Here is a 15,677-nt window from a genome sequence, read left to right as displayed (position 1 = left end):
CTTAAAAAATAAAAATGTCAAATTCATGAAAAAATTACGGAGGAGAAAGATGATCCAGTAGGTATTATGGTCTTTGAAAGCTATTTGATTTTACACATATCATACAATTAAAAATATACTTTTAGGAAATATTTTTTAATTATCAGAATTATGTAATATGTAATTCAGCACCCATGAAATTATTTAATAGACATTCATTACAAGCAGATAAAATAATGTAGTCAGGCCTATAGAATTTGCTAATTTTTGGTTGATACAGGGAAAAATGAAAGTATTTTTTTTAATTTCTTTATTTTGAGAGAGAGAGAGAGGGAGAGAGGGAGAGAACATGAGTGGGGGAGGAGCAGAGAGAGATAGGGAGAGAGAGAATTACAAGCAGGCTCTTCACTGTCAGAACAGAGCCCAATGTGGGGCTCAAACTCAAGAACCATGAGATTGGGGCACCTGGGTGGCTCAGTTGGTTAAACGTCCGACTTTGGCTCAGGTGATGATCTCACCGTTCCTGGGTTCACGCCCCATGTTAGGCTCTGTGCTGACAGCTCAGAGCCTGGAGCCTATTTCAAATTCTGTGTCTCCCTCTCTCTTTGCCCCTCCCCCACTTGCACTATCTCTTTGTCTCTCAAAAATAAACAAATATTAAGAACCATGAGATCATGACCTGAGCTGAAACCAAGAGTCAGATGCCTAACCAACTGAGCCACCCAGGTGCCCTGAAAGAATTTTTTTAAGTTTATTTATTTATTTTGAGACAGAGAGAGTGATTGGGGGAGAGGGAGAGAGAGGGAAAGAAAGGATCCCAACCAGGCTTCACACTGGGCGTGGAGCCTGACATGGGCTCTCACACTCTAAGATCATGCCCTTAGCCCAAATCAAGAAATGGATACTTAACCAATTGAGCCATCCTGGAGCCCCTAAATGAAAGTATTTTTATTTATATATGCTGATTATACTAAATGTTAATTTACTTCATCCAAACTGCTTGTTTTTCAGAGGTAAATTCCCGGAACTTTTACAGAATAGGACTTACTAAACCAACCCAGGATTTTTCTTTTTTGATGTCATTTTTAAAAGTGGTATAGTGTTTTAAGCTGATGATTTCTAAAATATTTATGCTTGGAAACCTACATGGGTGAGAATGGCTTAAGCGGTTTTTAAGTGTTTTTGCCGGTTGTTTATAATTTAAAGGCATATCTTTTTTCTTAAGATTAAAGTATCTGCAGTGACAAGTAGAGTTCCCACTGTAAAAAAAATAATAATAAATATTTATTTTTTTTTACCTAAATGGACGATTAGATAGTGAGGAATAATAAAGTGACTATTATTTAAATGACGCTAAGATATGATTTGGTGATTTTGGTGTCACTACTTTTTTGCTTTTTTGTATAGTGTATCTAGCACTTAACAGACTGTAAGTCATTTCTTCACCTGTACAGATGGAATTACATCCAGGAAATTCTAAGATGACTGCATTAGTTGGAGACAGGCTGCAAAAATACCAGAGTAGCTGGAAGGAAGACTGGCCTTGAAGAAAGTAGACTCTGACAGTTTGGAATTCCCTTTCTACCAAATCTTCATTATGGAACCTCAGAAGAAATGGTCCTCTGAGGATCTCTGTATGGCCAGATTTTCTGAAACCCAAACCTAATTTCATGATATAGGAAGTAAAAGTGAATCAATGGTAACAGTATATTTTACTGTAATAGAAAAGCTAAGAAGCATTACCACTACAGATAAATCTCATGACCTCCATTTACAGTGGTCTCTATGGAGTCATGACCACCCTTCTCTTTCCTATTCTGTATTGTCCTTTTGGATACCTAATTATCTTTCTCCTGTCTTTCTAGTTAACATTATAGGGAGCCCTTAAGAACCCAGTGTCTATATTCATCTTTATAACTATACTATATACATGTATATCCATTTCAGCATTTATCATCTTGAATTTTTTTTTAGTATTCTTATTTTCTACTCATATATACATAATTTAGTGTAACACATTTACATGCTGCTTTATGTGCAAAAAACTACGCCAGTGGCTGTGGGAAGATAAATAGATCACAAGCATCTTGAAATACGTAATCCTTTTTTAGATTTGTTAAATGTGTCTCCATAATGCCTGGCACATATAGAAGAATCCTATAAAAACTTACTAATCTGTCATTCTTTTAATAGTGCAAAACTAAGGATTGAGATAGCCTTTAGTTATAAATGTTTATTTTATACATAAATAAATATGAACTTAAATGCCTAGACCCTGGTAGGAAGCAATCCAGACAGATGTACTATTATTAAAGATGAAAGGTTGTTTGTTTGCTATATCCATGAAGAGAAGCAGTATGGATCTGGAGAGTTTCGTTCAGTGCCAAGAAATCACTATTCCTTTCCATTTTCTACTCTTTCATGTTCAACTTATCCGTGCTACACTTGACAAAGGTCTAACTCTGCGAGGCAGTGGCTGTGAAACAAATTACATTAATTTCCAGAATGCCTCTATGACTTTGTTTCTTCTTCCATCCATTTTCCTTCAAATTCTAATAAATTTATGGCCATCCATCAAGTCTTATGTTCCTGAAGCTTTCTTTCACCCTCCTTATCTAGCCGTCTGTATCTTATTACAATTCCAAATCTGTGTTTCCTCCTACAGCCACAGCTTTCTGTCCAAAGTCTCTCCATATATCTTGAATCATATCAATCATATGATCACTTTTCTAGTTTACTCTAATTTTTGTCAGGATGTCTTTAATTTAGGAAATTTCTGACTCTCACTAGATTTTGGACCAAGGTTTCTGGAGGAAGATCCACAGTCTAGAAGTGAATATTGAAAGAAATAATTCATAGAATGGTTTATGGAATATTTCAACAATTTAAGAAAACATAAAAAAATCTTTACACATGCCATATGTCTCCTAGTGGTTAGCTTTTGGAGTAAGAGTCACTCCACAAAAACATACTGAGTGAATAAATGGATGATGTCCAGAAAGCAAATGACATAATCACTATTAGTTTTCACACTAAGCCATTCTAACTAGAAAGCATGATTCATTTTTATCTAGAGTTTCATCAATCAGTGTTATGCATATCAGAGCACTGCAACATGGTCATCTAGATGGAAGTGAGCTGTTTGTCAGCTCTGTTCTGTATAATTATTCCATTAAATAGCAGGATATAATTAAGTGATACAGATGTAGTGAGTGAAATTATATAGCCATGCATGTCCCACAATCAAGATAACATCATTGCTTTTTTCATAAACACACTTTCAACAAACAATGGATACTGTTTATAATTTTGAATAATATCATGCTCATGGGACCACAGTGTCTTGCCTTGATCTTTGAACCAATGGGGTTGTCCAAGGGCCCAACTCTTTTTCTGAAGCCCCATAGAGGCAGACACCATGTCTGGATGAGTCAGTTCTTTTTCCCTTTCTTTAATTTTCTTTTCTTTCTTTTTAAGTTTATTTGAGGGAGGGAGAGAGAAAACATGCATGAACAGGGGAAGGGGCAGAGAGAGAGGCAGAACAAGAATACCAATTCCACTGACAGTGTGAAGCCTGACACAGGGTTCCATCTCACTAACGAACCATGAAGCCTGACACAGGGTTCCATCTCACTAACGAACCATGAGATCATGACCTGAGCTGAAATCAAGAGCTGGACATTTAACCAACTGAGCCACCTAGGCGCCCCTGGATGAGTCAATTTAATCTGCTACACTGCTCTCTACCTACACTTCCTTTTCTGTACTTTATTGTTCTATCTGCTCTAAGTTGCTTTTCCACTCTGATGCTGGAGTGAACTTTGTGTGATCCATATCTGGAAATGTGACACTCTACCCCTAGTAGAGATTCAGTCTCTGGATATTTAAAAAACAAACAAGCAAACAAAAACAACCAAACAACAAAAAAACTATTTTATTCTGCAAAATAGGAGCTTCCCAATCATTCCTCTGTGTTTTTTACAGTCTTCCAGTACCTTGATTTTTTTTTTAAACAACTGGAAAAGTTCTCCTTAACATTTTAAGATGTATTTCCTCATATTCTGTGCTCACCTCTGTTGTACCATGTAACCACAACAGATTACAATATTTTATTTGCTCTCTATTAACTGTAAACTCCTTGTTTATAAGAACTCCTTTTGTATGGTTTTGTCTTAACACAGTGACGGGCTTTATCTGTGTTCAGGAAATATTGAATGAATGAATGAATAAATGAATGAATGACCAAACAAATCAGTCAACCCTGAGTTAGTCATTAGGAATGAATTCAGCCAAAATAGGGAAAAAGGGAGAAAGACATGATTTGAGAGTTTATAATGTGTTTAAATTCAGCCTTTGAATGAGTCAATTTCTTTGCGGTGTAGTTTCCCCCTCAGAAAAATGTGAGGTCCATTTCTCATTTCTCTAATAGTCTTTCTGGAAAATGCTTAATAATGATTGATTTTCATGTTATCTTTTCACTGTTTCTCTTTTATTTTTGATTATTGAGCTTCTTAAATTAGTAAGATTATTTATTGGATAAAGGACATCATTTTAAGGATGTATAGATACCACCTTTAAAGCTTACTGAAACCATGAAAGATAAATATCACGGTCTTCATTTTAACACAAGGAAACTGTGACTAAAATATATCATGTATATTATCTCTAACGTCAGGAGCAGGACAAAATTAGGGTTTGAACTTAAGTTTTATTTATTTCTTTTTTGGATCAATAATCTCTTTTTATTACTCAATTCTTCCTGGGTACATAGCCCATTACATATTTGATTTTGGAAAATTATCAAAACTGCTGACCAAAAAAAAAAAAAACAAAAAACTGCTGACCAGAATTAGAGACTTCACTACAACCAAATTCTTAGGACCTTTTTTGTTGTTGTTGTTGTTGTTGTTGTTCCCACTTAAATGTATAATAATCTCTAGATTGTAACCTTTTCCAACAGGACCATGTTAATGATTATAGGAATCATGATTAAGTTCCTAGATATTCCACATGAGAGTTCAACTTTTCACCTAGACTATTTAATAAAATTCCAAATTCTAATAAAATTGTTCACTTTCCGAAAAGTGTTTATAACCACCAATTTTTCTGTGGACTCATATACTTTTGAACGGGTAAGATAGCCAGGAGTAAGTTTGTTTGGTTTCCCAAGAGTAAATGCACATCTATTCCACAAGTTCTCTAACATCTTTTGATCTCACACTTGTTCATGCCAAATACAGACCTACTTCACTATCAAGTTCTTACGAAACTAACACATATTGATTGCATATGGATGACAGAGTCAGTACTCGCCTCAAAGAGGGATTATTTATAAGGGGCAAAGGTTAAATTGTAAGCTTCTGATTTTTCTCATTTTTAAAGATTTCCCACATTTAAGTGGATAGAAAATTCTCCCACACTTTAATGCAGATGAAATGATTAGGAAAAGACTGTGGCATTTAATCCAGGTAATGGGAGGGGAAAGGGTGATCATCACTTTTCATATTTTTTATGAACAAATTGGACCTTGTTCTTTCATAATCTATAGATAATGCATCTTAAATGTCAGCATTAATTTCTGTATTATTTAAAAGTGTACAAACCCAAAATTGATATCTCGAGAAGGTTCCATAGGGGGGAAAAATTCTAAGTTTACAGAAAATGTGTATATAATGCAGCAGTTATCAGATTATCTTTTATGATTCTTTTAAATTCACAGATTTTTCTCTATATAAATACATAAAAATCACTTCTATGACTTTTTTATTGTAACCATTTTAGCTCTCTTCTCTTAATACAGATATTGATGATTTCATATGAATGACATGAATTATAGTTTCATATGAACAATATTACTACATACAAGTATATTGTATATTTAAAGGTATAGCTCCTAAACACTTTTCATAAAAAAATATTTGCTAATTTACTGTTTCTAAAATTTTGATGGTCATACACTGGGTCATAAATGTAAGAATATACCTATATTTAAATCATTCTCTTTTTCTGGTTTAATAGTTTATTTTTTTCTAAAATCCACAATAGAAGAAAGTATTAAGTATGTTACTAGTTTAACATGTATTTGAAAATTTAAATCAAAGATGCTGAGAAACTTTCTCCTTTGACAATCTAACAAAACCCCAAGTTAGAGTACATCAATGACATGTTATTTGAGGGTTCTCAAATCTTCTTCCCTTTTGCCTTAAATATAAAAACATTCATATAAGACTATACAGCATACAGGCAAAGCAGAATTAAGGAGTATCAATGAGGATTAGAAGCTCTGCCAGAAGCAAAGGCTTTTCTTTTATGACATCACACGTATATTACTAAGAAACAAGTATTATACAAAATCACATGCTAACATTTACAGAGTATCTAGGAGAAATGAGACTGGGGAAGCAATTCAAAACTATTAAACTTTTGTAAACAAAACCACAATTCAGACGTTAAGATTCCTAGTAAAATTCTTGTAGGGTTAAATCAAATAGCATTTTTAATCTAGAGTTACTCCATTTTATTCAACCTGGAAATGGGCACTTCCTCTTTGAGAGCATTCTCTTCCAGCCATTTTTTATTGTACCATTTTTATAAAAATTACAAACCAAATCTAGGTGTGACCTGTTTCATTCACTATTTATTCTATTCCCTGTTTTTGCGACATCTATAATCAGAACTCTCAGTTGTCATCAAATAGCCTAATGCAGAGGGACCCAGTGATTTCGAGAGCTACTATGCCATCCATAACATGCCCTTAATCAAGGTGCTTCTACTGAGTTTCACATTTTTTCTTGAAGTCTTAATATATTGTGAGGGCTTTCCCTTTCATCTTAAGAAAGTGTGTTTCTGACTACCTACAAATATTAATGTCTTTGGAAAAGCTGTGCAGAAACCACAGTGATGTCTATGTCACCATCATTTCCCTTTTAATCCATCACATGAAATACAGCATATCAACTGAACACACGTTGAACAGAACCTACTGCATCTTTAAGAATTAAAGCATAAGGGGTGCCTCGGTGGCTCAGTCAGTTAAGCGTCCAACTCTTGGTTTCAGCTCAGGTCATGATCTCACGGTTCCTGAGTTTGAGCACCACATCAGGCTCTGTGCTGGTGGTGTGGAACCTTCTTGAGATTCTCTTTCTCCCTCTCTCTCTGCCCTTCCCCTGCTGTGCTTTCTCTCAAAATAAATTAATTTAAAAAAGAATTAAAAGTATAAAAAGATATGTATACATATGTATAATACACATATAGCTTCATACGTGTGGATATTCTTGTAAAAAGTCATCTGTGTATCATGCAGTTTACAATGCTTATACATTATTTTATTTTGTCCAATGAGTATAAGAGGGCAGATGTTATAATCAGAAGTGGTAGGTAATGTGTCACATGTTAGACATATACTAAAAGGTGAACACTTAGCCAAAAGGTACATTTTCAGACTTTTACTACTTTTCCCTAAAATTTCTAAGGATAAAAACCTTCAAAAGATATGGTATAAATTTGGGAAAAGGCCCAGAGTCAGAACTTGGAAAAAAAGGCCTTTATTTTATTTTATTTATTTTTTAAATGTTTTATTTATTTTTGAGACAGAGAGAGACAGAACATGAGCAGGGGAGGGGCAGAGAGAGAGGGAGACAAAGAATCCGAAGCAGGCTTCAGGCTCTGAGCTGTCAGTCCAGAGCCTGACGTGGGGCTCGAACTCACAAACCACAAGATCATGACCTGAGCCGAAGTTGGATGCTTAACTGACTAAGCCACCCAGGCACCTCAAGGCTTTTAAAACCTTAAATTCTTAATTCTCTTTCATCTAAGAATTCCAAATTCCTTTTGAGAATGTAATTGCTCATATGTCAAAGATAGTGAAGTGGGCCTACTGTATAAGAGATTTACCTAACAGTTATATAAAATAAAGAATGAGGTTGATTCTCCTCTGAGTGATCCATTTATGCAATGTGCTAAACTTTCTTTTGACTGTGACCCTCTCTAAAGAGGTCCAAGGAAGGGGATCAAATGCTGTTTTACCTCAGTGATGATACAGGCATTCCTAGTAATTGAAACTAAAGATCAGCAAATTCCTTCCTTTCTACCTCCTCACCCATTTGTTAGAAATTATCCCAAATGGAAACTGGTCAATGGATACGAATTAATGTAGTAAGACTTTGACAGCAGAGATGATTAGGAGATTGGAACTTGCTCTCATTTTATTGCACATTCCTATCTGTGAGATATCCCTGAGGCCCTTTTCCATTGGTTCTCTTCCAATATTTTCATGTGCTTAGATGTTTATCCTGAGGTTAATTTTGTGTGGATAATATTAACAGTCCATTTTTGAGTTTTATAGCTGGTTCATTAATATCCATGCTGTTCAGTGTTTCATCCTGCATTCTGATAAGTTTTTCATTTTTCAGCTTCCTACAACAATAGAAATAACTTAATTTAATGAACTGGATTCTGCTTTTTCTTCATTGCACTAATGATAATCATTATGCAATTTTTGTATCATGCTAAGGATATAATCTGTTGCTTTTAATCAAGACAAACCAAAGAACAAAATATGATTAAATTCCTTTCAAAGCAAGGAAGAATACCTTTAACAGAAATTGAACCTGATACAAGAAAGGCTACTTATTAAAAATTAGGAAGAGGGCACTGATAGCATGGAGCCTGCTTGGGATTCTCTTTCTCTGTCCCTCCCCCATTTGTGCATGCTTGCTGTCTCTCTCTCTCTCTCTCTCTCTCTCTCTCTCTCAAAACAAAGAAACAAACCTTAAAAAACAGGAAGTGGGAGAAAGGAGTAGCAGGGTAGTGGAAGGATGAAAAAATAGATCCCATTTTACTAACACAAAATACCCTACCAAATTAAAGATCCAAATTCTGATCAAGAAAAAGTATTACTTATCTCAACAGCTTTTTCAATATAAAGAAAACTTACTGAAAAAAAATAATGCCTTAAAAATAAAAAAGACCTAATTTCTATGGCATACATTTTATAATCCAGAAAAGTATACCAGGGTAAGATTTTTCTGTTTTTATCTATTTTTATTTATTTTTTATTTTTGGTGCTAGAAAAATTATACATCTGTGGAAGCAAAAGAAAGAACTTACACATACAGGGATGCACATAGTACAAACACACATAGCCATGTGTGGAAAGTAACCAAATAGATAGACAGACAGACACACACACACACACACACACACACACACACACACACACAGTCTACATATACACATCTTTCATTCTAATTAACTGAAAGACCCACCCACTATGAAAAGCAGAACTTTTGTTTGTTTTTAAGTTTATTTATTTTGAGAAAGAGTGAGAACATGAGCAAGAGAGGGGCAAAGAGAGATTGAGAATCCCAAGGAGGCTCTTCACTGCCAGTGCAGAGCCCAATGCAAGGCTTTATCTCACCAACCTGTAGATCCTGACCTGAGCAGAAATCAAGAGCTGGACGCTTAACTGACTGAGCCAACCAGGTGCCCCCAAAGTAGAACATTTTTAATGCAACTGAATTTGTTCCTTAGACTAAGCAAAATAAGAAAAACTTGACTATTGTTAAACAAAGGCTCAGGAATTATCAATGCAGAATTGCCTAGGGAATCACCAGATATGGCAGCTCAGCTTCCAAGAGGGAAACAGAAAATGAAAAGGTCAAGTCCTATAGCATTGGACAGAACTGGGTTAATTAATATTTAGTATCTATCAAGAACCAGACACTGTGCTATGTTTGCATATATATTTTTTTTCTCATTTAATCCTTGCCATTATTTTACTAGGGAGACAGTCTTATTATCATCCTCTACACCAAAGATAAACAAACTTAGGGACTTAGGCATAAGGAAGGGAAGTAATTTGTCTAAAGCCACTGGACCTGGGCTCAACTCACTTTGGTTTTACCATCATACCACCCTGTGCTCTTTCCAGGATGGAACTCCCACATCCCTGCAATCCCTAATTCCAGTGGATTGATGCAGGTAGCTTTTCTAAAAGGTTTAATGTTAACAGGATCTATGAATGCAAGTATATGAACACAAGTGTTGAAGAGTAATACAATTTGAGTATTTGGTTGATAAGCCTAATTTTGTATGTATTCCCAATTAGGCTTTATCATCACTACCACCAGAAACACCGGCTTTGCCAGTGTAAGAAAGGGTCTAAGTAGAGGCCTAAATAACCTGGACCATATCATGGGGTGCCTGGATGGCTCAGTTGGTTAAGCATCCGACTCAGGTCATGATCTTGTGGTTCGTGAGTTCGAGCTCCACATTGGGCTCTCTGCTGTCAGCATGACAGCAGAACTAGTTATGATATTCAGCCAAAATTGTATTATAAACAAACCACAGATCAGAAATTTACAGATATTAGTAATACCCCTAATGGAAGAAGAGGGGCATGTGGACAAGAAACAGTTCTCTGACAGGCAAAAATAATAATTCTCATATGATATAGTAAATATACAACAAAACTCATTCTGCCATTCTGCATGTAGGACAATCCATCCATGAGAAGAAATCTAAGGATCATAAAATAAGAAATAGAAGGAATAGGCCAAGAGGCCTTTAGCCCACATACATATGTATGTATGTATTGCTTCAAAGAGGTCAAACTTCATATATGTTACAACTAAATCATCCCTAACTATAAACTTCTATTTAGTAAAATTCATATTAAGGCAAAGAAAATATTGTTTAAGGCAAATGTTCTATAAAACTCACCAATTATGAAATGAAGGATCTCCTAAAGACAAAATCAGAAGGGTTGACAATTGATTTTCCTTAAAAATTTAGTGTGGCGATGGCTCTTTGTGGCATCAGTTTTATTTTTGTTTTCCCTAAGCTCACCTTCCATTGTATCCTTTTCCCTTCCTTTCACACGTTTTAAGTCTATCCTATCTAAAATAAAATTGCAACACTTAGTTGTCAATGATTCTAGCTTTCATCTAGCTTTCATGCAGCTGAAATCTATCTATTCTAGGCCCAGAAAGAGGAAAGAACCGAGGTGACTAAGCAATTCTGTGTCTCCTCCTTTCACATCCCACTGGACAGTCCCAGCTATCAGTATAGCAGCTTTAAAATTCTGCCATGTAGGAAAACAAATTCTGCCATGCAATAGATCAGTCAAGTAAAGAGTACTCATTAGAAAATATTTTCTTCAGGCACCTGAGTGGCACATTCAGTTGGGCATCCAACTTGATTTCGGTTCAGGTCATGAACCCAGGGTCATGGGATTGAGCCCCATGTCTGGCTCTGTGCTGAGTGTGGAGACTGCTTAAGATTGTCCCTCTCCCTCTCCCCTTCCCCACCTTAAAAAAATATATTTCCCTTCCATTTATTATAACCTTAGTTTTACTGTTAGGGAAAGGCTTTTAAAAATGTACTGTAAGTAATCTTAACTATTTACAACATAGTATTTTACAAACAAGAACAATAAAAATAAAAACAGCATATAATTACTCAGGGAAACTCAGCACTTCCTAACAAAGTCAGGACCAAAAACTATGTTTTCTGAACATAAATTCAAGCTCCGTACATGAATTTAAGTAGCACTTTGTGAACTTGACCAAACATTGCAGTCTGAACAATTTGGTTGTTCTTCACACTTTAATTCAGGTTTGGTATAGGTATTCTGTTAGGTCATAAAGACTGTTTTGTCATTTTAAAGGTCTGTTAAATATCATGTATAAAACTCATCTTCCTTTCTATATTTTACTATATGCCCATATCTTGAACTCTTCATCCATTCAGGCACGTGTAGTGTTGAAGGTATTGAAATAAATGAGGAGCCTGTCTCCCAAGAACTTAACCTCTAAGAAAAGCTTAGTATTAATTTTATTTTTCTACCTGTGTTAGGAAATAAATGTTGTGATCTTTCCACTGCTTAAGTGGAAAGCACTTTATTTCCTACCTGGGTTAGGAAATAAATGTTGTGATCTTTCCATTGCTTAAAACAGATATAATTGTTCTTTTACCACAGCTTTTGAACAAAATTGTATGTCCCTACTCTCAGCCTTGAAACACCCTCCTTTCTATGGGTCCCCAGAGTTTTCAGAGACAGAGAGTAAAACAAAATAGTGCAGGAAGATGACCTGAACCTAATACAATACCATATGTTAACTATACTAGAATTAAGATTTTTAAAAATTATATATAAACACTTAGATCTTAAAAAAATTTACAAAGATGAAGATGACACTCAGAGAAAGACAAAAGGGAACAAAATAAACTGGAGCTCACCAATTCTACACGACCAAAATACATGAGTCGTGGCCCCCTCTTATCGGTGGGTGATTTGGAGTACTTCTTTGTGGTCATTCTCACTGCCACGTGTCTTACTATTTCTGTCTCACCAAATAAGCAGTATTTTTTGCCTTCATTTGCAGAAAAATAATCTAGTATTTCTTGCTCAACACTTTGTGAAGAATCTCCACCCCGTTCCTGCAATTGTCTGGCTTTTTCCTTATAAGGACAATGCTTAGCATAATTCATGTTCTTTGATAACTCATCTTGAAATAGATATGCTTGTAACATACACCAAAAAGAACAAACAATAAACCCAACTAGATGGAGAAATGTGTTAAGATCTTTGGTAATGTATTGATATCATTTTGTATTCTAACACTGAAAAACTGTAAAGACAATGTTGAAGTTAAACATGGCAATTAAGAGAAAATACCAAAGGAGTTGAATTGTATTTTTTCATTGGGTATTGCAAACTTTAAGGGATTAAAGGTTTTTGTTTATAAAAATCTAAAAACATTTATTAATCATTAAGTTTGAAAAATGTGCCTTATTTTAAACTGTATCTTAAGATAATTTGCCTGCCATAAAATGTCTATGATTAACATTTTGTCTACACTTACATTAGCTTTGAACTCAACTCATTAAACTGCTGTGAACAATGCAATGGGGTTCATATATAAATTGGAAAACTATTATCTTACCTATCAACAAAACATTTTACAGTGTGATCTCACTCCAAAGGGTCTGTTCATTAGGGTTTTATATTTTCTTAGAAGTCTTTAGGTATCATTGGTCCATCTGACATAATACGTCATATGACATGACACATTACCTTTATCCACAGATACTGCCCAGTTTGATTTCTGCACAACTGGCCCAAAGCCTTCATATAGTTTTTTTTTTTTTTTTTTTTTTTTTGGTTTTTTAACTGCAAGGAAATATGCTCACTATAAGCAAAACTGCTCACAAACAGAAAAGCAACAGGTTTCTACTGTGTGATAAATCTAAACATTGTTTTACATTTCTTACTATATTTTGTAAAATATTTCAAATACATTATGCCATTTAATGCACACGAAACTCTTTGAGACAAGGAAGCCAGTATTTTGCCAGTATTAAAGACAAGGACACAAAGAGTCTTTGAGCCTTAGCGTCTTGCCTATCAACATTCAGAGTAAAGGATTACCATCTGGTCATATTTTTACTAAGTTTAAAAATTGAAGTTAAGGGGCGCCTGGGTGGCTCAGTCGGTTAAGTGTCCGACTTTGGCTCAGGTCATGATCCCGCAGCCCATGAGTTCGGGCCCCGCATCGGGCTCTGTGCTGACAGCTCAGAGCCTGGAGCCTGTTTCAGATTCTGTGTCTCCCTCTCTCTCTGGCCCTCCCCCGTTCATGCTCTGTCTCTCTCTGTCTCAAAATTAAATAAACGTTAAAAAAAAAAATTGAAGTTAATCATTGAAGTGAATCATGTTTTGCTTTCTAATATTTGCAATAAATCCCCAAGCTTCAAAATATAGTCCCTTTTTTTAAACTAAAGGCTTTTCATTTTTTTAATTTATTTTTTTGTGTAAATGTTCTCCATTTTATTTTTTTTAAATATATGAAATTTATTGTCAAATTGGTTTCCATACAACACCCAGTGCTCATCCCAACAGGTGCCCTCCTCAATACCCATCACCCACCCTCCCCTCCCTCCCACCCCCCATCAGCCCTCATAAACTAAAGGCTTTTTAAAAGTCCTTCCATTTTAAACTTCACATGAGTATACTTTCCCTGAAAAAAATCTAGATAAACAGCCTTTTCTGTGTTCAGGTACCACAAACTGTGCTAGGCATAATGATTCATGGTACTTCTCAATGGATAGACAAGTTATATTAGTATCACCTGGGAATCTGGAAAAAATAGCAATTCTGCACTTTGTCCTGAACTAGGCAATTAGAACTCTAGCAATTAGAACAAGCACATGGGTATGTGTAGTAAAAATTCCTAATAAACTGATCAAGAGTAATGCTGTAAAAACTAAATTAAATTAAAATCACAAGAAGAGTTAAAGATTGAAGACACCGTGGAAAGACCAAACAGATCTAGATGTGGCTCACAGGATCACCATTAATTATGTGACTTGGGGGGAATGGTGGGAGATCATGATTAAACACTTTCATGGGACAGTTTATTTACAGTATAGGAGAAATAATGCAGGAAATAAGCCATGCAAAAGACAACTTCATCCCCAGAAAGGTTAAATAAATTCTGGTAGTGTATAGTAAGTAAAATAATGGATCTCAAGTATTTAAACCACAGAAGACATTTTTATTACTTTAATAGGGCTGGGTATGCTAAACAATAAAAATTTATTTTATCACAGTTCTGGACAATAGAAGTCTAAAGTCAAGGTGTCAGAAAATTTTATTCCTTCTGAGACCTCTCTCCTTGGCTTGCAGTTGGTTTCCCTCTTGTGTCTCTTCACAGAGTCTTTCTTCTGCCTGGTTCATGTCCCTAGGGTCTCTGTTGTGTACTAGTTTTCTCTTATAAGGATACTAGTCAGATGGATTAGGGCCAACCCTAATGTCCTCATTTCAACTGAATCACCACTAGAAAGACACTATCTCCAAATACAGTTACATTCTGAGACAGTAGGTGTTAGAGATTCAACATGTAGATTTTCGGAGACAAAATTTAGCCTATAAAAGCATTTAGTAAATTTTAATTGTCCTATTTTTTTTTTCCTATTTCCTACCTCCTCCTTTACCTAACTCACTGATCTCACATGGCCCCTGTATCTGTTCAGTTCTATTTGCTGCCCGGAAGTTATTTTCCTTAGCAAATTTGATAACCTAGAAGCTTGTTGATGGGGGTTAATTTATGTATTGGTATATACTGGTGCTTCTAAGCAACATATTTATATAAACAAGAAGTCAAGAGATTGGTATCCTTACAAGAGTGAATAGGGTAAAGATTTCTGGTACACAGCTCAACTAAAATTGGAGATGTTCTCAGAAAATTAGATGTTGATGCTCTTTAAATCTATCACATGGACAAATGAATGTTTGAACTATAACCATGTTTGGACCTAGATTATCTGTGATTTTAGGAGATTCTGCTTTTTTTCCCCTTTTCTATATTCTAGAAAGTAAAATAATAAGTACCACTGTAATTGGACATTTTAAAGTTGTACCACTTTTTCCTGCCAGAGACAATGTTCATGCTTTATAACTTGTGTGTCCTTCTTTACTTCTAGTTTTCAAATTTTTCAAACATCTGTGTCTCTCTTTTCTAGTTAACTTTAGTGATGAAAAACCATATTTCCTCAATGTATGCTTAATTTCTCCTTAGTGAGAATTCTACCCCAAAAAGAAATTCAGGGTATATTAATGTAGTATTTCTATTTGAGTCAGAAAGTCTTTAGGATTGTCCATTTATTGTGTCAAGAAACAAAATTCAACTGAGTAGTTT

General features: G+C 35.1%; 1 protein-coding gene and 1 long non-coding RNA gene across 4 annotated transcripts in view; one reads left to right on the top strand and one right to left on the bottom strand.

Annotated features, from left to right (window-relative positions):
- LOC123598831 overlaps window positions 1–15,677 on the bottom strand; it is a 66,172-nt gene that overhangs the window by 23,548 nt on the left and 26,947 nt on the right. The gene's annotated exons all lie outside the window — the stretch shown is intronic.
- The window catches only part of DPP10 (dipeptidyl peptidase like 10), a 1,361,034-nt gene that overhangs the window by 1,326,308 nt on the left and 19,049 nt on the right, over window positions 1–15,677 (top strand). The gene's annotated exons all lie outside the window — the stretch shown is intronic.

Source organism: Leopardus geoffroyi, chromosome C1 (genome assembly GCF_018350155.1).
Source record: "Leopardus geoffroyi isolate Oge1 chromosome C1, O.geoffroyi_Oge1_pat1.0, whole genome shotgun sequence".
Lineage (NCBI taxonomy): Eukaryota > Metazoa > Chordata > Mammalia > Carnivora > Felidae > Leopardus > Leopardus geoffroyi.
This window is presented reverse-complemented; position numbering and strand designations above follow the sequence as displayed.